Source organism: Herpailurus yagouaroundi, unplaced genomic scaffold (genome assembly GCF_014898765.1).
Source record: "Herpailurus yagouaroundi ecotype Mexico unplaced genomic scaffold, PumYag 100, whole genome shotgun sequence".
Classification (NCBI taxonomy): domain Eukaryota; kingdom Metazoa; phylum Chordata; class Mammalia; order Carnivora; family Felidae; genus Herpailurus; species Herpailurus yagouaroundi.
In genome coordinates this window covers 48,209,563-48,233,906 of record NW_024412391.1, presented here as the reverse complement: position 1 = coordinate 48,233,906, position 24,344 = coordinate 48,209,563, and the positions used below count along the sequence as shown (strand labels likewise).

Here is a 24,344-nt window from a genome sequence, read left to right as displayed (position 1 = left end):
GAGAGTGCTGCAATAAACATTGGGGTACAAGTGCCCCTATGCATCAGCACTCCTGTATCCCTTGGGTAAATTTCCTAGCAGTGCTATTGCTGGGTCATAGGGTAGATCTATTTTTAATTTTTTGAGGAACCTCCATACTGTTTTCCGGAGTGGCTGCACCAGTTTGCATTCCCACCAACAGTGCAAGAAGGTTCCAGTTTCTCCACATCCTCTCCAGCATCTATAGTCTCCTGACTTGTTCATTTTAGCCATTCTGACTGGTGAAGTCACCTTTTCCTAATAACAAAGCCAGAGTGTGTCTTCCTTGACGCCATACTTGAGAAGGATGGACCATTCTTGATCTCCATCCTGTTCCCTCCCTCATATCCCCACCTCCATAGGATTTGGAACAATTTCATGTGGTCTATGAACTGTCCTAAAGTGGTTGCAAAAGTCTGCATGTATGTGCGCTTGTGCCTTTTTTTCCCTGGGGCAACTGTCCTCGCCTCTAAAAGATCAGAAACTATTATTTTAGACTGCATCAGTGGTTCTCACACTTGAACATGCATTAGAATCACCCGAGGGGCTTGGTAAACCACAAATTGCTGGGCCCACCCTCAGAGTTTCTAATACAGTGTATCTGGAATAGGGTCCAAGGATTTGCATTTCTAACAAGTACCCAAGGGATGCTGTCGTAGCTGATCTAGGAACCACATCTGAGAAGCACCGCTTTACAATGTCAGCAGTGGCCATGCTCCACAGGCCTTCACTGGCAGAACCCTGTATTAACTATACCATCTTACCAGCAGAGGGCAAGCCAACACTTACTCCAATTTGTATCAATAGCATCTTCTATCACTAGGTGGCAGCACCTGCCTACAAATCTCTACATACAGGTCTCCCATAAATTAAAAAAGTAATCTCAAAAGTAAGCTAAGAAAGGTACATGAAAAGCTTTTATCTACAAATTGGGTGATTACCTAATTCTGACAAAAGATCAAAATGTCTATCTGTGAAAAATACACACTTGCGCAAACTAGGCTTCAGGTATGAGTAAAATATATTGTTTGAGAGAAAAAGGAGCTGGATGCTATATGACCTCTAGCCTCTGGCCTGATGCTTCTGGATAGGTTTTCATACTTCTCTGTCTGATGATTTGGAAATGTCCCTCTGCGGAAAGTCCTGGGCTGGATGCTGCAAAATTACCCAACGAGCTCATTAAAAATTAAGATCCCTCTCCCTCTCCCTCCCATTCTAATGAAGCAGATCTGGGGGTAGGCGCTGGGTGTCATATTTTTAACAAGCATCCCAGTCGATCCTGAGGCAAAGCCATTTCTTGGCTACTTGCATCTGTACATTTAATAAACTAAACCAATGTTTAGGGATGAATATTTGTATATTTCTGCCTTTGGCAAAGTGGTTCTTTCTAGGTCCAGACATCATAGTGGTTCCAAATGCATAAGAACTCCTCTGTCCAATATGGTGGCCACTAGCCACATGTGGCTGTTGAGCACATGAAATGGATGGTCTGAACTGAGACATGATGTCAGTGTTAAATGGCACCAGATTTCAAAGACTTTGTAGGGAATAAAAGGAGATTAAATATTGTTATTTTCATTTATGTATTTAAAATCTTTTTAATGTTTATTTTTGAGAGAGACAGACAGATGGACAGATGTCAGTGGGGGAGGAGCAGAGAGAGAGGGAGACACAGACTCTGAGGCAGGCTCCTGGCTCTGAGTTGTCAGCATAGAGCTGGACACAGGGCTGGAACTCACGAACTGTGAGATCATGACCTGAGCCAAAGTTGGACGCTTAACTGACTGAGCCACCCAGGCGCCCTGAGATATAAGATTTTTAATGTGACTACTAGAAAAATTAAATTACATAGGTGGCTCACGATCTATTTCTCCTGGACAGGCTAGTTAGAGGACGTAAATAACTTTGAAAAGAATGGGGGGAAAAGTGGAAAGCGGAGAGGCAGAGCATAGCAGGCTCAGGGGAGGAAGTTTTGAACCGCTTGGCATTCTAACAGCATTCCCGGACCCAGGCCTCACACCCTGGCAGCTTGGCCTGGAAAAGAAACATCCTTCAGCCGCAGACACGGCAGCACTAACAGCAGCTTATGCGTGAATGAGTTTCCAACTTAAGCTCAAGCTGACTATGAAAACTCAGGAAACATTTGCTCTCCAAATAGGTTGAGTCTGAAACAGACTGGGGGTTATCCACTTGCCAGAACTCAGATGGCAGTTTGACATAGGGAAACAGTGTGGTTACTACAAATGGTTGTTGGTATGTGGGCTAGCCCACTGGGACCTATTTAACCTTTACAAGAGCTGAAAAACTGGACTTTGCAGCAGACAAAAACTCCACGGCTCATAAGCAAAACTGTGCCCGCTTACTCTTTATTTACTGATTAGAAAAAGAAACAGAATGTTCGGATCGCCTGTCTGCAGTACCAGTACTGTGCCCTGAGAAAGAAAGGCAGGTTAATCCTAAGCTGTGGTCCTCGGTCCTCAAGGGCAGTCATGTGGGTCAGCAGCACCAGCATCATCCGGGAACTTGGTTAGAAATGAGAAGTCTCGGGTTTTTACCTCAGACCTTAGGAGTCAGAAACTCTGCAGGTGGGGCCCAGAAATCTGGGCTTTGACCAGCCGTGCGGGTGATTGCTTGTAAGGATGCGCCCTAAGATGGAGAGACATGGAGCCAGACTGATCTCGAGAAAGAGCGGGTTGTGTAAAGGGAAGCCCAAGGACACTGAAAGCAGTTGCTAGAAGGTGCTCTCTACAGCGTCTGCTGACATCGGGAAGCAAGCTGTGTGGTGAGCCAGATAAGGGCCTGGATTTTGAATTCAGGACAACCTGGGTTCACAGCTGAGTTTCATTCCCTATAGTGCGACCTGCCATAGTGACTAGACTTTTCTGAGCCTGCTCTGCCATCTAAAAGATGGGGGGGAAATAATACACCTTGTGCATGATTCTTATTGGGAGTAAATGAGCCACTGTATGGAAAAAGCTGCACATGGTTCCTGGTACAGAGCAGGGGCTTATTTTTAGTCACATGAAAGTAAGATATCCATAATGCTAGGGAAAAAACAACCTGAGAGCATCTGTGGTATCATTCCATCCATCGTTATTATCTTATCTGTGCCTGTAATGTGCTTGCTCTTTGCATGGAAATTACTTCTTTTCCGTGATTAGTCAATGCATCTGTGACAATTTTATCTAATCTCATTCTTGCTTAATTGACTCATTAAAGTTTTATCTCCTCAGTTTTAAGAATCAGGTTGGAAGGCAGTGAACACCCCACATGGTTTTTGAAGGTTCTGCTTTCCTTGCCTTCTCAGGATATGGCTTCAGAGACTGGTTTGTTCAAGAGAAACTAGTTTGTTAGTATTTATGCTCTGGGACCTGGATGCTCATTCCTGGGTTTGCTGCTTTCCCAAGTCTGTCTCAGAAAATGCATAATGCTTTGATATCATGGATGCTTGCTGATGGGAAGGTGACATTGGACTATGAAATGCCCAGGGTCTAGAAGCAGCAGGCTTCAGTCATAGGTTTTTCTGTCCTCAATCTTTGAAGGAGAAGCATTGCAGGGAAGAGGTCACATATCAGGAAATATCATTTTCATTGAACCTGAGATGGGCTGACTCATTGGCAAATATGCACCATAGCAGCTCTCCCCAACAGGCACTACCAGTTTGGGCAGCATCCTGGATTTGTTGAGCAGGCAGCAGAAACACCCCTGGACAGGCCAGCTTAGGAATCTGAAACCAAGAATCCCCTGGCTCTCACCTCTCACAGGTTTCCCCTGTCAGGTCACGAGTGTTTATCCTGAATGATCTACTTTCAATACACTGTTTGTGGGGATGGATATCACTGGTGCTAAGACCTTTTTAGCCTATGGAGATCTCAAGTGAGCATCAACACTGTGGACTTCCCCTTTGGAAGTGGGGAGAAAATGCACTTCCCGTTTCCTGACAGCTGGCTCTGATGGGCCACAGGGCTGCGGTTGGAGGAGGAAGCGGAGGACCCAGCTCCCTTCCTGTCTCCCCAACACGTGGACTTCAGGTGATGGAAGGAGGGAAGGTGGCACCTGCCTCCCCCATACCCCATTCCCAGGAAGTTCCAGACCACAAGAAAGACTGAACATGCCCTCGAAACCATCCGATTTCAGCAAGCTGGGCCCCTCACACCTACGACGACCTCCTCCTGGGGCATGGGCAGTGAGAAACCCTATTTGTAATCATTGAGGAGAGAATCAAGACCCATTTGACCTTCTGTCTAAATGTGTTCCCAGCTGGGGGAACTCTTCCAAGGCTATAAGCTGCCTATAAGATTGAGAGACGCTTCTTGATTTTTGCTGAGGGAGGCTGTCTCTGAGTCAGATCCCTCCACCTCATGCAAGAAGGTGTCAACACACAAACTTTCAGAAATGCCTCTCTTGGCTTCCCTCTCGAGATGACTGTGATAAAGAGGTTCTATCTCACAAGCAAATGCCAGTTAATTGATATTGGCCCGGATCCATAACTCTGAGGAAGGAGGTGGCTTGAGTGGAAGGAGGCAATGATTGGGCATTAATGTCTGCCCAAGGCAAAATGTGATTTTAAAAAATAGCCTCAATGTAGAACATTCTCCGCCTCTCTTCTAGAGAAGTAATTCTTCAGTTTCTTAGCCCAGAAAGACTTATTTAGACTACTGACTTCACCCACACCTTGCTACAATGAACAAAATAATGAGAAACATACAATATGCTGAATACCTGCTAGATGAGTATCACTGCATCATGTATTGTCCACATGTCACCAGTGAGCTTCACAGCAGCTCCTCAAGGAACACATCATAATGGCCCCTTGGAGGAGACTGCTGAGACCCCAGGACGGCAAATGGTGCCTCAAAGTCACATTGGCCAGGGTCAGAATTTGGCCCCAAGCCAGCCTCACTCCACAGCTCGTACTATTTCTACCCACCTTAAACCAGCTGTCTGGTTTCCAGACCTCTCATCCTTAGGCTCTGTCTGGCTACTTCAATATAGTAAAACAAACACACTGTAAATTCAGCAAGAAACAAAGTGCCTGAGACATGAAAGCCACTCAGTAAATGTGACGTTAGCCACTTTCTGGCCCACAGGCACAGCTGTGAGCACCTCCAAAGCCCAGCCCACTGCCCCCCTAAGGACATGATCTCGGGCATGACTCTGGGCTCTGTACCATTCCCTGACTTTGTAGGGTGCTGTAAAATTAAGGTGGTTTTGTGTCTCCTGCCAATGTTTCCCCAGAGCTCAGACTTTGGTTTCCCTTTGCCTTCAGCCCACGTTCTGATACAGCCAAACCCGGCTCCTTCAGGATGCAGTCCAAACCAGAGAGCGTGGACAGGATGTATGAAAGACTGTTTAAACAGTTTAAAGAATGAACCATTTGAAGTCATGAATACTTGTAGGCACTAAATGCATTTTGGACGCAGAAGAGGGTGAAGATGTTGGTGAACACAAGGAGGACTTTGGTTTTAATTTCAGATATGTTTATTGGGGCGCCATATATATTTTCCCCATAAAATTCCGAAAATGAAAATAAGACACCTCTAGGAGTGTATTATAGCATGACCTAACCTTTCAAAAGTGATCTTTAGATTTAAGGATTTGGGGGAAATGGAGACCATGATTGTTTTGTTAAACAAATTCCAGCCTAGTTCTAAAAACCACATGGACACAGCAAATGAAGAAGTGGCTTAATGACTAACTGATGTTGCTGACATCTCCATTCATCACTGAGCCCACACCGGTCCTTCTCACAGGGCTTATTATGCAAATTGCTAAAACTATCTTTTTTTTTCTCCTCATGGCAGGATGAGAGAAGCTGTTTCTGTCCCTTAGAACTGCTTTGTCTGACTAACTCCTGACTCCTAGACTCTGAGTAAGGCACACACATGACTTTCACTTGGGATGTGCCTGTTCCTGTGGACAAGCAGACAGGCTGCTCATCCCAGACACACGGGCTCTGCTTCAGGACTCTGCCTCCCACTACGGGGTCTCCTCCTTCCATCTCCCTGGCAGCCTCCCTCCCACCTGTTACCACTGATGGCAGGTGCTCAGTTCTCAGTTCTCACATTCTTTGTCTCGCTCTCTTGGTGACTTCCTCCAGTCTCGTGCCTTCCATAGCACCCAAATGCCTAACGTGTAGTGCTCATCCAGACCTCTCTTCTGCACAACAGCCCACCCTTCCACCTTAATGTCTAATGATGTCCCTCAACTTAAAGGGTCTGGAAAGAACAGGCCTGGTCTCTCCCCAGACAATTCCACAGGAAGGCTTCCCCCATTATAGTGGTGGCAACTCCATCCTTCCAGGTGCTCCAGCCAGAGACCATGGAGTAGTCTTTGACACCTTGTCTTCTCTGATACCCCACCTACCATCTATTAGAACATGTTAGCTTCAAAACATAGCTAGAATCAAACTCTTTCTCAGTTCCTTTATTACCAACCCCACACCACCACCCATTTCACTCATAGGAAAAGCCAAAGTCATCACAATTGTCTACAAGATTCTATTGGGCTTTTTCTCTCTGACTTCACCTACTCCTCTTCGGTCCCCCTGGCCTCCTGGCTATTCCCTGAGCACATGGGGTACTTCCTACCTTAGGACCTTGGCATTGGCTATTTCTATCTCCTTCAGGACTTTGTGTAAGCATTACCTGCTCAAAGAGGTCCACTTGGCCACTCTACTTAAATTCAAGCGCCAGGTCCCCATGCCCACACTCCTAATTCCAAACTGGCAATACTTTTACATAGGTCTTATCTTAGCTTCCCTGTAGCCTATCACACACAAAAGGATGTAAGCTCCATGAGAACAAGGGTATTTTTTTCTGAACGAAGGCCTAAAACAGTTTCTAGACACATAGTAGTTGCTTAATAAACATCTATGGAATGAATGAAAGAACACTACACACACACACACACACACACACACACACACACACACACACACAATCTTAAATTTGAATCTTAATAAGGGAAATAACCATCTCTGGGTTCTTACTAGGATGAGCTGACCCTCCAAGCACAGCCACAGTTACTCTTCCATGTTACTCTGATTTTAGTCATTGCAGAAACAGCCCCAGATATCTGAAATGAAACTGAAAAACAAAGTGTAATAATTTCATTTCTGCCTCTTAAATACCCAGTTCACCACACTCTGACAACTCTTCTAGCTTTGCCAGGAGCCGCATGCCCACTTTGAGGACGAGATACCTATCCTGAATCCTGGGACAGGTACATCTGATCACTGATTCCCCTTGGTCCCAGTGACCATGGACTGACCTCAGTTCTCACAAATTTCACTGCATTACAAAATTTTTTGTTGTACTTTCTTCCCACAAGTATGTACAGTATTTAAACTGTGTCTGAATCCTGACTCTAGCCAGATTAAGTTTCTTAATCTTTCTATGTCGCAGTTTCCTCATTTGTAAAATGAAAATGATAGTACCCATCTCACAGATTTGTGATGAATGATTGATGGAGTGAATAGATACAAAGTGCTCAGAGCAGTGGGGGGTATGCATCAGGTGCTCAGTAAATGTCAGCCGTTATTATCAGTATTGTTATTATTACTATGAGCACCAAACACAGTGTTTTTTTTTGGTTTTTTATTTCCAGCAGCTAGTATGGTGCCTGGGAGATGCTTGGGAAAAGTTTGCCAAATAGATGAGTGAATGAATGAATGAATGAATGAATGAGGATGAGCTATTTCAGGGCAGTGGCAATGTATTTTCATCTCCACTTCGCACGAACCTGGCATCTAATAATTCTCGGGAAAGGCTCACTGAATTTTGAATAAATGGCATATAGGAGGCTTTATGTGCACAATCTCTATAGTACAGACAACTTTGAGAAAGCATAAAACAAAACTAGTGACAGCACTGAGGAGGTTGCTGTGGTGCTTAAGTTCTAGGATGTGAAGAGACAAGATATGTGACTTTGGGCGCACTTTTAAAACTTTTCTGGGTCTCAGTCTTCTCCTCTGCCAACTGGGGCCAAAGAGTCACTGTGTCCTAAGGGGACTAACCCAGACAGTGCCTGCAAAATGCACAGTTCAGGACCAGGCACCTCAGTGCCTCGCTCGACAAACATTCACTTTAAAACCACATGGCCAGAATGGCTTACTCGTGCACACTTGCACATCAAGCCCAAGGGCACTAAGAGAAGGCAGATGTCCAGCTTTTGGGACAAGAACTAATTCTCTGGGGCCCATCTTTCTACCCCACGTCTTTCCATGTTTGTGTAAATAGACACCTTCACCAAAGGTGTCTCTTTCTCTTCCCCTCCTGCCCATGACCCCAGGGAGAACCTAGATAAATTCCTGCTTCTATAACCGGAAACTCTCCATTTGTCAGATGTGAGGTTTTTCTCCAAAAGTTTGCAAACAAGTCCAGACAAGTCTTATCCCTTCAGGAGACTTGAGAACTAAAACGGTATTTTCTGGTTTCCTCTCCCCACTTCCACCCCTGGACCCTCGCCAAATCTGCGCAAGCAAGCGGTTGGGCGAGAGGAGTCTCGGCTCATGATGAATCAAGCCCCTAATCACAGATGAACACTCAGCTTCATGCTTGCCCAGGACAAACTGAACTTTAGCCTTAGTTGGTTTCAATCCAGAAAATACCCAGCACTTTGTTATAATTCATCATATCTGACCGCGCTGTGTGATGACTCTTTTTAATGTCATTTTTGAACTGATCGACTTCTCCAAAAACTCGGAGTTATTATTTGAGAGAAAAAAATGGAGAGAAAGTTCTCTTGCACACGGATGAGAGAAGAAGAGGCACTGCCCGCACCTTTGGTGCTTTGACTATCTGAACAGGGGAGTTGGGAGAAGGATGGAAGCAACAGCTTACTTCTTTGTCTTTCAAATTTAAAACCGGAAGCTATTTATATTACAGCTTTAGGGAGTCAGAAGAATACCAAAGCCAGCAACAAAGCTTGACCTCCTCACATGAGCTTCGAAAAGCAAAGCTTAAAAGTTCCCAAGCTGAACATTGGAAGGAGGAAAATGATGAAGACAGAAGTATGGGATGACGGAGGGGATAATTCCTACAATTTAAAAAATGTCCCCATATTTTTCCCATTTTATCCTATAAATGAAAAAGCATTCAAAGGAAAATACTACTACTTGTATGAGGTCCCTCACTGAGTATCTTTACTCTTTAGTATATTCATTTCAGTGATAGTAAATGAATTAGAAGTCTGTATCTGGAGCTTTAGCAATATATTTGCCATATGTATCTTCATATATATGTATGTATGCATGTATGTGCACACATATAGTAGGTGAATAACTCTTTAAGAATCAGCTTAAAAATATTATTTGGAGCATGTGTTGTTGGAGAGGATGATAGGAAAATAACAAGGACTCAGTCAATCTTGTTTCCTACCAAATCTCAACATTGAGAAGTATACTCTGTAAATTGTTGACTTTGTGAATGCCTGAAATAATACATTTAACCAAAATTACGTATTTAAGTATGGCAGTAGTATGTACAGCATTAGAGGAAAGAAATTCAAGCAACCAGATGGAGGCGTCTGCAATGATGTGTGACGTTCTGATGTTGACATTCTGTGGTAGTTGCTGACATTTTAACATTCATATCAACTTTTAATCCCCTAAAAACAAACCATTAAACTTTCAGCTTCTTTTTAGTACCATGAAATCTGTGCACTAGATGACTTCACCCCACCCCTCCCCTCCACTCCCCCACCCATTAGCCTTATCTGGTCCCTAACCCACAACCCATCCTTGACTCTCACCTCACCCCTTCTTAGACCTCCCCATATCTTTTACCCTATCCTTTACTAGATGCTCCCAAGTCAAAATATCCCTGGTGTCCAAACAGTGGACAATGTCAAATGGTATCCCAATTTCATCCATGGGGCATGAATGGCCTGACCGAGGCTGCTGGTAATGGACATGCCAGGAAAGGCAGAGTGAGAGGAAATTGTAAAGAGCAATGTACAAGATTTGGCAACAGAGCAGATGTAGCAGAAGGAACACAGAGAGTGGCCAAAGATGACTCTCTGGTTAGCATGTCATGAGAAGAGTGAAGACATTGGGGAAATGAAGAACAGAAGAGGGTGTGAGAACAGCTGAAGAGGATGAGTTTGGACTGGGCCATGTCAAGGTCAGTAGCAACATCAAAACCATGAATAGCTTCACAAGATTGCAGATTAGAGTTGATGTTGATGGAACAAGATGCATGGGGCCAATACTTTTTGGGGTCAGCTCTAGCAAGGCTGAAGAGCAGAAGGAGAAGTCCCTGAGAAGGGCATCCCCAAATGAGGGCTGTGTTGAGGCTGCAGGGGCCTGGCTTCCATGAATGCCAGGCTGCACTCTGGTTCCTACCACTCAGGGGGCCCAACACTTCCACTCATTTATTGCTGAAGCCCTGGAGGTGGAGGAAGAGGCCAATCTCACAAGGTATGTGTGGCTGAGGGATTTGTTAAAAGGAACTGCTCCTCATTTTTCTATACCTCACTTTATTCAAATAAAGAACTCCTTAGAATTCTTCCCCTGAGGAAAGAATGGGGCTTTGATTTGGAAACCCAGAGGCAAGTTTGTTATGGCTGCTGTAACAAAGTACCACAAACGGGGTGCTGTAAGCAACAGAAATTTATTTTCTCACAGTTCTGGGTGTGACAAGTCTGGGATCAAGAGTGGTTCCTTCTGAGGGCTGTGAGGGTGGACCATATTCCAGGCCTCTCTCCTTGGCTTAGACACGTCTGTCTTCATATTCACAAGTTGTTCTCCCTATATCTTCACATTGTCTTACCTCTGTATGTATTTGTGTCCAAACTTCCCCTTTTGGCAAGGACACCAGTCATATGGGGCTAGCACCCATCATAATGACTTCACTTTAACTTGGTTACCTCTGTAAAGACCCTGTTTCCAAACAAGGTCCCACTCTGAGGTACTGGGGGTTAAGACTTCAACATATGAATTTGAGAAGGCACAGTTCAATCCTTAACAGCAAATCAGAGAGAAAGGACAAGTGCATGAGGAAGTACATGTTCTAGGAGAACTCCATCTAAGTGTGCAGAGTTGGCAGTCATCAGCTTGGCCTCAGACTTTTGGAAATCCCCTGCATCTGGTTTTCCCAATTCTCGTAATCTCATCCCTCCAAAAAAAGACATCTGAATACATTCCATGCATTTCTCTTGAGAAGCTCACTCTGCTGCCCACTGTGCAACGTGCTAGGAGGTTTTAACTAGAGTGGATTAAATGGCTTGGTTAAACTAAGGTCTCTGAGGCATTTCACCCATTCTCTAAGGCTAAACAAATCTTCTCCAGGTGTTTAAGACATTGCATAATATTAGACCACCTGAAGCTCCATCTCCTAGCAGCAAATCAGGATGGTGATAAAAGTGGTTGGTGACTGTTTCCTTTTGTGTCATTGCAGGGAAAAGCTATGTTCTTCTAGACTGGTTGGAGGGACACTGCTAGGTGAAGGGGAGGGGTTTACACTCAAGACAGGTAAGTGTGGGCTCAGATAGAGTTTCCAGTGGAGCCCTGACAATGTACCAGGTGCCACACTAAGCGAGAGGATTCACTTGTGAGCAAGACAGTCTTTTGGGTGGGAGAGGGAATTCTCACATTCCCACAGGCAGATGGGATTTACAAGTGAAAGGGCAGAGAAGCTCAGAGACAGAGGGACTAAACCTGTTGCTTTCAGACACCATCTTTGCATAGTGGGGTTCTGCGAATGTTTTAATTGGTGGGTTTCCATGCCATACCAGTTGCTAAATATTTTTATATTACCCTTGCATATGAGCATACTGTTGGAGGGAAATTGAGAAGGGAGTAAAGGTGGTAACCAGCTTAAGCTAAAGAAACAGGCTTTAGATGGTTACAGAGTTTAGAGAATTAGGTTGAGGAAAAGAAGCCAGGATTTGTGGAGCAATTCTCAACTGTTTTACGGTCAGGATTGTTTTCCACTCTCAAAAATTATTGAGGCCCTTAAAGACCTTCTGCTTATATAGTTTATATTGATTAACATTGACAATGCTAGAAATTAAAGCAAAGAAATTTTTTCAACATATATTCATTGATTTAATGTAATAACTACCCAGTACATGTTAACATAAATGGCCAATTTTTCATGAAAATTATTTATATTTTCTTTCTCAAAAACGTAGCAAAAACACTTCATTGTGTCATATTTTTGGAAATTTATTTAGTGTCTGGCTTCAGAGAAGACAGATAGAATCTCTTATCTATTTCTGCATTCAATCTGTCAGTTGTGCTGTTTTAGCTGAAGTATATGATGAAAATCCAGCCTTACACAGATACGTACTTGGAAAAGGCAGGACTCTGTGGGTTTCCTGAAAAGAATTCAGGGCTCCCCAGGGGTCCTCTGGCCACACTTTGAAAACCACACTAGTTTAGTTTAGTGATTTTATCATCTTACTACATCCTGATTGGACCTCTTCTTCTAACTATACTGTTACAAGGAGATTCAAACATCAGGGTTTTAATCCATAATATAATTTGTTTTTAATTTGTCTGTGTCATGTACATCCTTACAAAGCCTTCACTCTTTACTTCTATGTTTAAGAAGTCAGCTTTGTGCTAAAACTCACTACCTTTTAGCTTGTTTGCAGTGAGAAAGTTAACTAAAGAAAAGATAAATTAGAAACAAATATAGTCCAATTACCTATATTCGGTTATCAGAAATAGTTTTTTCTAATGCTTCCAACTCTGAAGACCCAAACACTCTTAACTATACACTTAAAAATGATATTAAAATATGTATCTGTAAGCCATAGGCAGCAGGAAGTATTTTGTGAATTTTGTTTTGCATCTTTTTTTTTTTTTTTTTTTGGTCTTTCGAGGAACTATGTCACATGAATCATGATGACCATTGTCAATGCAAAGGAAGATAAAGGAAACTGGTTCATTGCCCAACTGTTTCAAGCCCAACCCTCATTAGCAAATTGCGGTTCTTCAGGCTGACCAAGGGAGCTTGAGCCTAATAAACTCAGAGTGTAGTAACAGAAGACTGACCCTTGCAAATCTTAGCTGAGGTACAGACAATATCACCTTAAAAGCAGCCCATGAGTTGTCTCTCTAAGCCAGTGGTTTGCAGAATATCGTGCCATATAGCATGGTTAACAAGGATGACTGAGTTTGAAGAAACCAGTCCACAGATGCCAAAAAGACTGAAGAAGTTCACCATGAAGTTAAGTCTTGGGATCAATAGTCCTAGCCTAAGTCTTAGACCCTGGGAACCAAAAGAGGGAGGAAGAAGAAGGAGGATGAGTAGCTCTCCCTCATCCCTTATTGAAAATAGGGCTAACCCTAGATGATACTGACCTTGAAAGGCCCCCTTTCACAACTTTTACATGCTTTACCACCTTGCAAAGCCTCTCCCTCTGAATGCACAGTGTTTCCCACTGTCCTTGTCCTATGTCACTCAGGTCCATGATTTCCCAATAGTCATTCCCCCACTACAGCTGCCCCTCTCCTTAGCCTCACTAGCTAAACTCTGGTGCCTCACCTGGGAGTGCCAACAAAATCTATCTTATATACATTCAACCTTCAAGTTTCAAGTTCAAATTCACAAACAGGGCTTTCTGGAGCCCTGTCTGGTCCCAGTTCTCTGTGCTTAGCCCTTGGGTGAATCAGTGTTTCTGCTGCTTCACTCTTTGCCAAGGCCATTTGTATCTTCAGAAGTAGGCTTAGTTGATGATCCTTCAGTAGAGTGTCACAAAGAGAAATGAAAACACTCAGGTGCTGTGAGGGTAAATGTTGGAGACTGGGGAGAGGTTATAAGGGCATCTCACACTCCCACCCCCAAAGCTACTTTAAATTATTCTTGTCAAGAGAGAAGAGTCATGTCCTAGGAAACTCAATTTTGGCTCTTTGAGTTCATGTGAATTCCTCACCCCTCCTTTTATTAGAAAAGAGCATAAGATGTTTTTTCTAGATTTATTTGCAGAAAAACCAATAGCGGTTTTCCAGCTTCAAATGAGGATTCTTAATGCATGGCCTATAATATCTGACATTGTTATCCCAGGAATGTTGATGGGGTCCAGAGAAAAAACTGGAGGCTTCAGGGGGGTGTTGCCAACTGAGTGTCAGTGTACTTTTCCAACAACCACAAAATGATAGTAGGCTTTTGCCCTTGTTAGGAAAAGGACACTTTCTGTCTCATTGCAGATCTTTGAATTCATGGTAGTATCTATCAGGCTGAAATCTTCTGAGACCACAGTCTCCTTTCCTTTGTGGTTTGCTTTTTCTTGGTAATGATTCCATTCCATAGTTTTCTCTGGGTTAACATCTGGATGTTAAATAGTAATCCAAAATAAAGTTGAGTCTCCACTAAATCATAATAGGGATAGTATTGATCCTTGTCTTGATTGCATCCATCAGTAGATTGATGTCCAGACATATTCCATATGGAACAGAATGACTGTCTAGGTTTTCTGGGACAACAGATTCATTTGGACTCACAGAAGGTTTTATAGCCCCTGCTAGATCCCAGAGAAGTCCTCATGTGCCAGTCAAAGGCTGCAGGAGATATTTCATTCTCAAGTTTTTAAAATGTTTATTTCTCTTAGAGAGAGAGAGAGAGAGAGAGAGAGAGAGAGAGAGAGAGAGAATCCCAAGCAGGCTCTGTGTTGTCATTGCAGAATCCAACATGGGGCTCGACCTCAGGAACCATGAGATCATAACCTGAAAGGAAATCAGGAGTTGGACACTTAACTGACTGAGGCACCCAGGTGCCCTGCATTCTCAATTTTAGTGTCCTATTAAGACGGTTAGGCAGACACAAAGGAGAAAGTATTATGTTTACATTTAAAGAAATGTTAAAGCAATTGGATTGCATACATGGATTAAGCTATGGAATAGGAATAATAGATAGGACCATAAGAGATAATGTGGTTTATTTTAAAGTGTAAACATACACGTGATCATATTTCATGGAGCAATAGAGGAAAATTTCTTCTGGAAGAGCAAATAAGCTTAGGAAAACTGGACTTATGAATTCATGCACATTCCTGGCTTTATGACCCCATGGTTTTATTTGGTTAATGTTAACTTTCCACATTTGGCTACCAAAATAGCTTTCCATTCTGAGGCTGTTACTGCAAAGTAAGTAGCTTAAGTTTTCCTTTCACACCTCACCGGATATTAATCTTTGAGAATCACTGCCCTGTCTTTTGCAATGTTCCTAATGTTCACACTTCCTATTGAGAAACTGCTGCACACACTGAGGATATCCTGCTTGGTCAGCAGGGATGGCTGTTCTGAGTGGCAGTTCTCAGGAGATCTGCCTCCACTATTCCCTCTAATTGTTGCTTTGGGGCACATGCCTTGTGCCCTAGTAGTTCTGAGGTTTGTCAGATCCAGATCATTATCTCTGACTAATCATGGTCTTGAATAACAGTCGTCATTCAAAGATTGTTCTCTTACGGAATTGCCATGACTAGGCAATCATTTTTTATATTGAAGTATTAGACATTTTTAGAAGTGATCCTCTGGTGATTATGCAGGGAATTATACATTAGGCTATGCAGGAAAACATCTTTTAGGAACTCCACATACTCAATGAAGCATCACATGGAGTAGAAAAAATTGTGAATGGAAAGGTGATTTGAGGACATGATGATTCCAGCACAATTTGTTTTTGAACTGTGTCTTCTCATAGTACTTCATGGATTTTTTTTTTTTTTTGTTAGTGCTGGGAAATATGATCTGGGGAAAACATGGGCAATTTTTCTAAGGCTCATATCATTGAAGAGTATTTCTTCATTTGAGGAGGAGAGTTTCTCCCAAACTGGGGGAAATTGAGAAAATAGTTTATAGGACTTAAGTCCTGACTCAGTTGCTGTCTCAGTTATCAATTACCATGTAACAAAACACTCTCAACTTTAGAGAACTCAAACAAAAACCATGTTCTTTTTCATGATTCTATGGATTAGGAATTCAGACCAGGCTCCGTGGGGATGGTTCAAGGTGTTGTCTGAGGCAGATTACATGGAGCTAGAAGATCCAAGATGGCCTTATTCATGTGGTTAGGGCACTTGGGTTGGCTGATGGCTGGGGGGTATTAGTAGTTGTATGTACACTGACATGGCTGGCTCTTCAAAGGAAATGGAAGTCCTATCATAACCCGTAAGTCACACAGTGTTAACTCCCCCACATTCTGTTGATCAAAGTAAATCATATTATTGACCTAGATTCAAGCAAAGGAAAAACAGAACCTACTCCTTGGCTGGAAAATAATCATGGTGGCAAAGAAATTGTTGGTAAATTCTCTTTGCTGAAATGCTTCTACCATGGCTGGTTCCTAGAAAAGCACTAGTAAGAGCCTTCATTTAACCAATTACTATTAACCAATTGTCTCAAAAAAAAAAAAAAAAAAAAGAGAGAGAGAGAGAGAGGGTTACTTATTTTAGTGACTCCAAAGTTCCAAGAATTGTAAGATGTACATTGTTCTACATATTATTTAAAAAAAAAAAAAGGCTGCCAAGTAAACCATGACACGACATAAATTATTAAGATGCATCTTGACTTCAGAAATATTACAAGGTGGGGGAAATGTGCATATTCAAGATAATGAAAAGTGGTAATTATCTGATACATAATTCATCAGAGTTCAAAGACAAGTGGATAAAATCCAAGGCTTGGAAGCTAGTCATTATTTTGATCACTGAATCCATCAATTGGGTATCAACTTGCATAGTCCTTATCCTGACTAAGGTACTCATTTTGGCATGGTCTGATAGGACAGGGCCTTAAAGGGTCATTTTTTTCTTTCTTACCCCCTCATCAAACCATGAGGGCAGGCAAACCATGGGAATCAGGAGAACAATCGGGTATTTGCAGCTCAGTGAGCAAAGCTGCCTCTATTGGGAAGTTGATCCCTATGTTTGGTTGCTTTGCACCACTCAGCTCAACCAATACACCTAGACCTTCTACTGGATTCTTTAATTCACTCACTGGGTATTTTTCACCATTGAGAAGTCATCGGTACTTTCACCCTGGCTTCCTAGATGACAGGTTTCCAGGAATACATGAAGTCATAAAAGCAGTGATTAGCCTATTTCCAAATTTAGTAAATGCTTATTGGGTCCCTATGTGTGCCACAGACTGTGCTCGATGCTACAATACTCAAAAAGACAGATATGCAGCATTCCCTCTTATAGTCTGATGGGAGAGGCAGGCAGTGGGCAAGTAAAACATTTTTTTAAATATGTATTTATTTGAGAGAGAGAGAGAGAGAGAGAGAGCGCGCGCGCACGCGCGCATAAATGGGGGAGGGGCAGAGAGAGAGGGGGACAGAGGATCTGAAGCAGGTTCTGTGCTGACAGCAGAGAGCCCGATGGAGGGCTTGAACTCATATACCATGAGATCATGACCTGAGCCACAGTCAGACACTGAACTGACTGAGCCACCCAGGTGCTCCAAGTAAAACATCTTAATTCATGAGAGATCTTATAAGTACTATGAGGGAAATGAATAAGGTGGTGACAGAAAATAAGAGGAGACTCCTTTAAACAGAGGTGATCATGGAAGGGCATCCTGAGGAAGGAAAATTTAAGCAAAGACTTAAAGATTTAAAAGGATGAGCCATGCAAAAGCCAAGGGAAAGTGCTCTAGCTGGAACAGAAGACACAGCAAGTACAATGGTGCTGAGGTCACAAAGAGCTTGGTATGTTTCTGAAACTGAAAGTAGATTGATATAATCAGAGCAAATTTCTCTAGAAAACCAGAAAGCAGGCCTAGAGATACATGTAGAAATTTCTCCTATGTTCCACACAGGCAAAACAAACAGAAAATGTTTAAAAAACAAACACCAAAAACAAACAAACAAAAAAACAACTGGAACCAGAATTTTATAAGCCTATAAACATCTCTGAGAAGAAAAAAAAATGAGCCCTATAGTGATTTTTTCTTTACTTTCCTTCTAGAATATGATGTGACTATTTCTTAGATTTATAGAAGTTTATTCACAAAGTCAGTATTTCTCAAACATGAGTAATGAAGCAAGACTTTAAAGGAAACAAATATATAAATCATCAGCATTGACTTAAATCATTTTAATTATGTTTCTTTAAGATGAGTGAAGTGTAACTGCCTTATGCTCATAGATGTTATGCAAATCTAAAACTAAATCAAGTTTACAAATTAAATACAAACTAAGCTACAAAATCAATAAAATGCAAATTATCAACATTAGAGTAATGAATGATGTTATTTGCTGCCACTAAATTGCTGATGCTTGCATTGATGTGTTTCATTTCACTTGTTGCAAAGCTGGACCATTATTGTTATCTTTTTTTGCTTATCTTTTTTAAAAATAAGCATTTTTAAAATCCTTTATCCATTATCATAAAAGGCCAATTAGCACACTTCTGAATTATATACATATAAAATTTATTTATTTTGAGAGGGAGGGAAAGAGTGTGAGTGCATGCACTTGTAAGTGGGGGAGAGGCAGAGAGAGAGAGAGAGAGAGAATCCCAAGCAGGCTACTTATTGTCAGTGCAGAGGTCCATGCAGGGCTTCATCGCATGAACCGTTACATCATGACCTAAGCCGAAATCAGGAGTCCAACTCTTAACTGACTGAGCCACCCAGGTGCCCTGTCAGATTTCAAAATGTGATACTGAAATGAAAATATACTGTTTAACAAAGAAAAAAATTCTTTGTTTTTCACTACTGCATTTACAATCTAACCATTGCTAATTTAAAGATAAGATTTCACAATATAGCCAATGACTCTGTGAATGTGTACTAATGGTCAGCTCTAAGGTTTTTATAGTTTCATATGCCAATGATATGGACCACTAAACCTTTCTCTGTGGAATGAGTGCAAAAACCTTAGAGTGTGTATTGTATAGTAATTTGGCTTTACTTGGTACTAACATGACCATATGTTAAATGCAAATGTCCCTATGAAATTGCATGGAGTACTTCAATAAAAGGAGGTAGTCTTGGAATTCTAGAATGTGCTCAGATTACTTTAAGATTATCATATGTGTGAAAATCCAGAAAAGTTTAATCTTACAGATTTTGTGGACTTGGGAAATACGTCTGAAGACTCTAGGCTGAGAAAAGGTACATACATTAATAATGGGATCAGAAGGAAGAATGGGTCTGAAATGTTTTATAATATCAGGAACAATCAACCCAACATGAATACAGCTGGACAAATGCATGCCACAGAGACGTAGCATAGGACATCTATTCAGTTTAGAAATAATGTGAATAAGGAAGTACAACAGTGTAATAGCTGTTAACAATGATTAAGTGTCTACAGTATCAGACATTGTGTTAAGTAATAATGATGATTTTAAAAAGAATGCAGTTCATTTATTAGCTACCACAGGCACGTGTAAAAGAATAACATAGTTCCAGCTAGATCACTTTTTTAAAGAAAAAGCAGGAGAGCAAATTCTAATTTAACAATATCAGGTCTAACAATCTAACCAAAAATCTCTGAGAAGAAATTTCCTGCCCAATTTCTGGAGACCCAGTCTCTTCCTGAGTTCCAGACTTGAATATCAATACACATCTCAGAGTGTCAGTGATAGATGGTGTCCAAAGATGACTGCCAATCACACGTTCCCTCCCTATACATGTGCGCTGCTCCTCAAATCAAGAGGTTAAGTCCTACTCCCCTTCCCTTGAATACAGGCTGGCCTTAGTGGTTTGCTTAACCAGTAAAACACAGCAGAAGTAACATTTGGGTGCTTGTAAAGCTAGTTATAAGAATCCTTGGAACTTCTACATGGCTCTTTTGGAATGCAACGGTTAGGGGTATTCCCTCTTGCAATCCAACTGTCCTACTGTAAGGAGACTAAGCAACATACGCTGGCACTGCCATTGGCAGCTGCCAGCGAATGGCCAGCATCAATTGCCAGCCAGATGTGTGAGCCCCAGATGTCTCCCTGCAAATTCCAGAGAAAAACAATCACGAGTTTTCCAGCTAAGCCCAGGTAACCTACAGAAACATGGAAAATAATAATAATTGCAGGTTTAAGTTACTAAGTCTTGGGTGGTTTGTTATGCAGCAACAGGTCACTATAATAGTATCCCAGATCCCAAACCAAATCTTTTATTTCCCCTTCACAAAACCCAATCCTTGTGTGTCCCATCGCAGGAAAAACTTCCATTTAATTAGGTAAAAAATCTTGAAATCATCCTTGGTCTTCTCTTTTTCTCAAATGCTATCTTCAATCCATTGGCTCAGTCTCTAAATCATATCCCAGATTTCTTCATTTACTATTTCTTCTGCCCTCCCATCCTTATCCAAGCTACTTCGAATTCTTACCAGATCTTCTGTAATAGCCGCCGAGCTGGTCTCCCTGCTTCCCCCTCTGTCTCCAGTGTTTCTTCTCAACATAACAGGCAACCAGAGTCCTCCTTTAAAAATGGAGATGACTTCTCTGCTCACAAGCCTCTTATCACACTTAGAATAAACCCAACGTCCTGGCCTTGGCCTAAAATGTTTTCCAGCAACTGGCTCCCATTTCCTTGCTGAATTCATTTCTTCTGCTCTCTCCTTTGCACACTCTTCAGCCAGATAGGCCCTCGTGCTGTTTCTTGAATATGCCAATGTCACCCTTACTTCAGGTTCTTTACACTCACTCTTCCCTCATCCTGGAATCCTCTTTCTTGAGATGTTATTATGATCCTTGTATTCACATCTCTGTCCATAGTGTTTCTGCTCCAGGATGCCCTTTTCTGACCAGCCTAGCTAAAATAGCAACCCCTGACTTTCTGCCTCCCCTCAGCCTGCTTTAGTTTTCTTTATCATAGTTCCATCACCACCCTTTGCTATTGGCCTCTTTGTTTCCTGTCTATTTTGCTCCACTTCAATGGAAATCCATGAGGACAAGGAAATTGTCTGTTTTGGTTACTGATATATCACCAGTGCCTAGAATCATTCCTGGCACATAGTAGGGCCTCAACAAATATTTGTTGGACGAATAAATGGTCCCTAGACCTGTTTTCCAAAATGTCAATAAGGACTGACATGCATCTGCCTTCTTGACATTTAAGCTAATTTTTCTAGATTTCCTTCAGCTCAGAGCACAGTCAAGACACATGACTTTTCCAGGCTGAAACGGGGTGGAGAAGAAGACACATCATCCCCATGTATTCTATGTTACTAATATTTGGCCTCACTACTGCCTGGGTATTAAGTGTTCTCAGTGTGTGACCACAAATCCTTCTCTTAATCCTAACTTCTTGGAGCTCAGGTTGAGACTAGACTTTGTGTAGGAGTCCATGCAAGTTTAGATAGCCAACCCTGGCCAATTATCTATTTAATGTTGATAGATCCCCTAATGTGTCCCAGGCCCTGTAAAAAGTACTAGTGATACACTGAGGAATAAGGCAGACTGGGCTGCATCTACTCAAAGCTAGCATTTTGAAGGATGACTGAAAGATAAGCCAGTTGGGGAGTAATGGCGAAAGGTGCCAAGGAAACTGCCTATAATCACAGCCTCAGGGGTGTGTTCCAAATCCTTGGGACAGACACATGTGTGGCTTGGGAGGTCCTGTCTCAGTAGTATCATCTAGATGACATTGGCAGTAGCTAGCACACTCACTGAGTGCCACATAACCAACATTGCTTTGCCCACACATCGCTAGGGCCCTGGGAAACCCTGTGGCACAGCCAAATAGCTGTAACCTTTTAGGCCTTTCAGAGCATTTTTAAAGCCCAGAAGGGCAGTGTATTATCTGTATTTACCCAGCAAAGCAACAAAGGCAAAAATCACACTTGTGAATATTTTCAGCAGTTGGGACTGTCAGAAAAGTAAAGATGCATGACTAAATATATCCAGGCAGTGTCCCTGCACTATCAGGCAGGGCTTGTTTTTGCTTTGTTTTGTTTTCTTTTTTAAATCCCATTACATTCAAAGAGCGGTCATATTGAAAAAAAAAATAACCACTATAATAATAAACATCCTTTATCCATCATGAATTATTATGGAAAATTTTCCTGTATTTATTTTCTCTAGAATTCCTAAAGCCCTGCGGAACACACTCCTAGTAAGATTTTCTAGTGGCGGGATCTTTTGTGAAGATTCGGAGATGTGGATCACCAGCTCATATGAGAAAGTGCAATTTCCCACAACCATTAAAGTCCTCTTTATACTTCTTACATGTTTTAGCTAATCAACCTCTCTAATAAACTCTAATCTGTCATTTTCTTTTTCAAAAAAGAGTAAGAATCATTTAACTAAAGTCTCTCAGGGGACTAATTGTGGACGACAACATTTACATAAACGCTCAGTGTGTTAAGCGCTTCACAGGCATTATGTCACTCAATTTGCACAACAGCCTTGTAAGGAAAAACTACTATTACATCACCTCCATTTTCCAGATGAGGACACCAAGCACGGCAGGTCTTAGTGCCTAGCCCAAGGTTACCTACCAGGGAGCTCATTGGGACCTACCAGGACCCATCTTCTGCAAAGCCAGCAAGCATAACCACTGTGCCCTTCAATCTTGCTTCAGAGGCTGGCTCTACAGTAGGCACTCAATGGCAGACAGGGGCAGTTCCCGACTTTCAGCTATCCAGCTTGCTGACAACTCACGTATTTGGACACTCAACTGCAGAACCTCCCTCCTCCACTCATAGTCCCCCTACTATTGACACTGCGGTAAAGGGAGCCCACATTCCTTCCACCAGAGGACTCCCCAGCCTTTCCCGATTCCCCTCCCTCCAGGTCCCATCCCACCTCCCCACCCTAACCTCAGCCCCGCAGTTGAACAGGTCACTTCTGGGATCCAACCTGGCAGGGAACTTGCACCACTACCAGCACTACGGTATCCTTGCATGAAGGATTCCACTGTCCAGCCTGCAATCTTCTCTCCAACAGTATGATTTTTCACAGGAAAGCAATGTTGCTTTCAAACAACCAATGTGCAAGTGAGCCCTATTCATTCAAGTTGCCTGTTTAAGATGACGTTGCAGTGAAGATTCCTGTCTACCGGTATCTCTCCAAACCTTAGAGGGAAAACTATAGATATGTCAGGATGACATTAAGCCGAAGTTTCCTGTTTCATTTCTTTACTGGACTTATATAAATCGATCGTTAGTGCACTATTTCCTATGCCAGAAGTTATTAGGCATTTCCATGTTTGAGGTACATTTTGTGAAATCCTCTCAGTGCAAAACCACACAGTATCTGGGTCATCTGTTCTGTGCTTGCTTCCAGCCTTCACCATTTTGAAACTATTTTAGGTACTGGTGCTTATTTTCCACTTCTTTTTTTAATGGGTGGCATTTTCATTCCTCACACTCAACTTCTCCTTGTATTCTTTTAGGGTCATCTTTGAAATGTCAGCCTTGGTCCTCTGACATGAAAATTTTAAAACGGAAATTTGTTGTAATTTCTTTCAAGTTGTAAATAGATGTTATTTATAAAAAGTACTAACTTTTTTTACCAAAAAAAAATGACCTTTGGCCTCCAATCTAAAAATACTAATCAGAAAAAAAAACCTCATCAGTCCTTCTGAAAATGTCTTTCTTACCTAAAATATAACATTAGAATAGTAATGCAGCAGCTCTCAAACATGAGCACACACACCTAGATCACCTAGATCACCTAGAAGGCTTGTAAAAACGCAAATTGCTGGGCCCCATCCATAGAGTTTGTGGGGCCTGAGGTGGGGCATTTCTGACAAGTCACCAAATGATGTTAATCCTGCTGGTTGAGGGACCACAGTTTGAGACCACTGGTTTAATATTAGAGCCCAAAAAAGTCTTGAGCATCCTTTATGCCTTATTTAAAACTCTAGTGGTTGTAATTTACAAAATCCCACTCAGGCTGGCCTGAGTGCAGAAGAAAGTTTGTTGGAGCAGCTGGGATATCTCCCAGACTCCAAGATAAATTTGAACAATCAGGTCAAAGAGCAGGCAGATTGAGGTGCACAGCTGGAGGGACGGGGTCTCCTCTGTCTCTATCTCTTCACTCCCCAATCTAAGCTCAAGTTTGCTCTATTCAAGTAATCAAAGGAGAAATCTGACTGGCCACTGGCCAGCTGATGAATGGACTCCCCCAGGGTCAGTGTCGATCCCTGATTAAATCATCCCAATCCAAATATGGTACCACAAGAAAGGTGTGGTTCTCAAAGAGTGGCTTGGCAGAAACTTTAAACAGCATGTACTGCATCATCTTCTGAACTCTTATTGTCACAAGAGACAACTGTGGTTTGGGGAAAGTTAAGTGCTTGCCAAAGAGCATGCGCCTAATGAATGGCAAAGCTGAAGCCAGTCTTGCTTTTGGCGGGGGGAAGTGGAGCCTGGTGCGTGGATCCAAAGCCGATCTGGAAGTGCCAAACAGAAATTTGTTTCTTAGCC

General features: G+C 42.2%; 1 long non-coding RNA gene across 1 annotated transcript in view; it reads right to left on the bottom strand.

Moving 5' to 3' along the window:
* Nucleotides 1–24,344, bottom strand: part of LOC121028640 (uncharacterized) — a 231,074-nt gene that overhangs the window by 80,140 nt on the left and 126,590 nt on the right. The gene's annotated exons all lie outside the window — the stretch shown is intronic.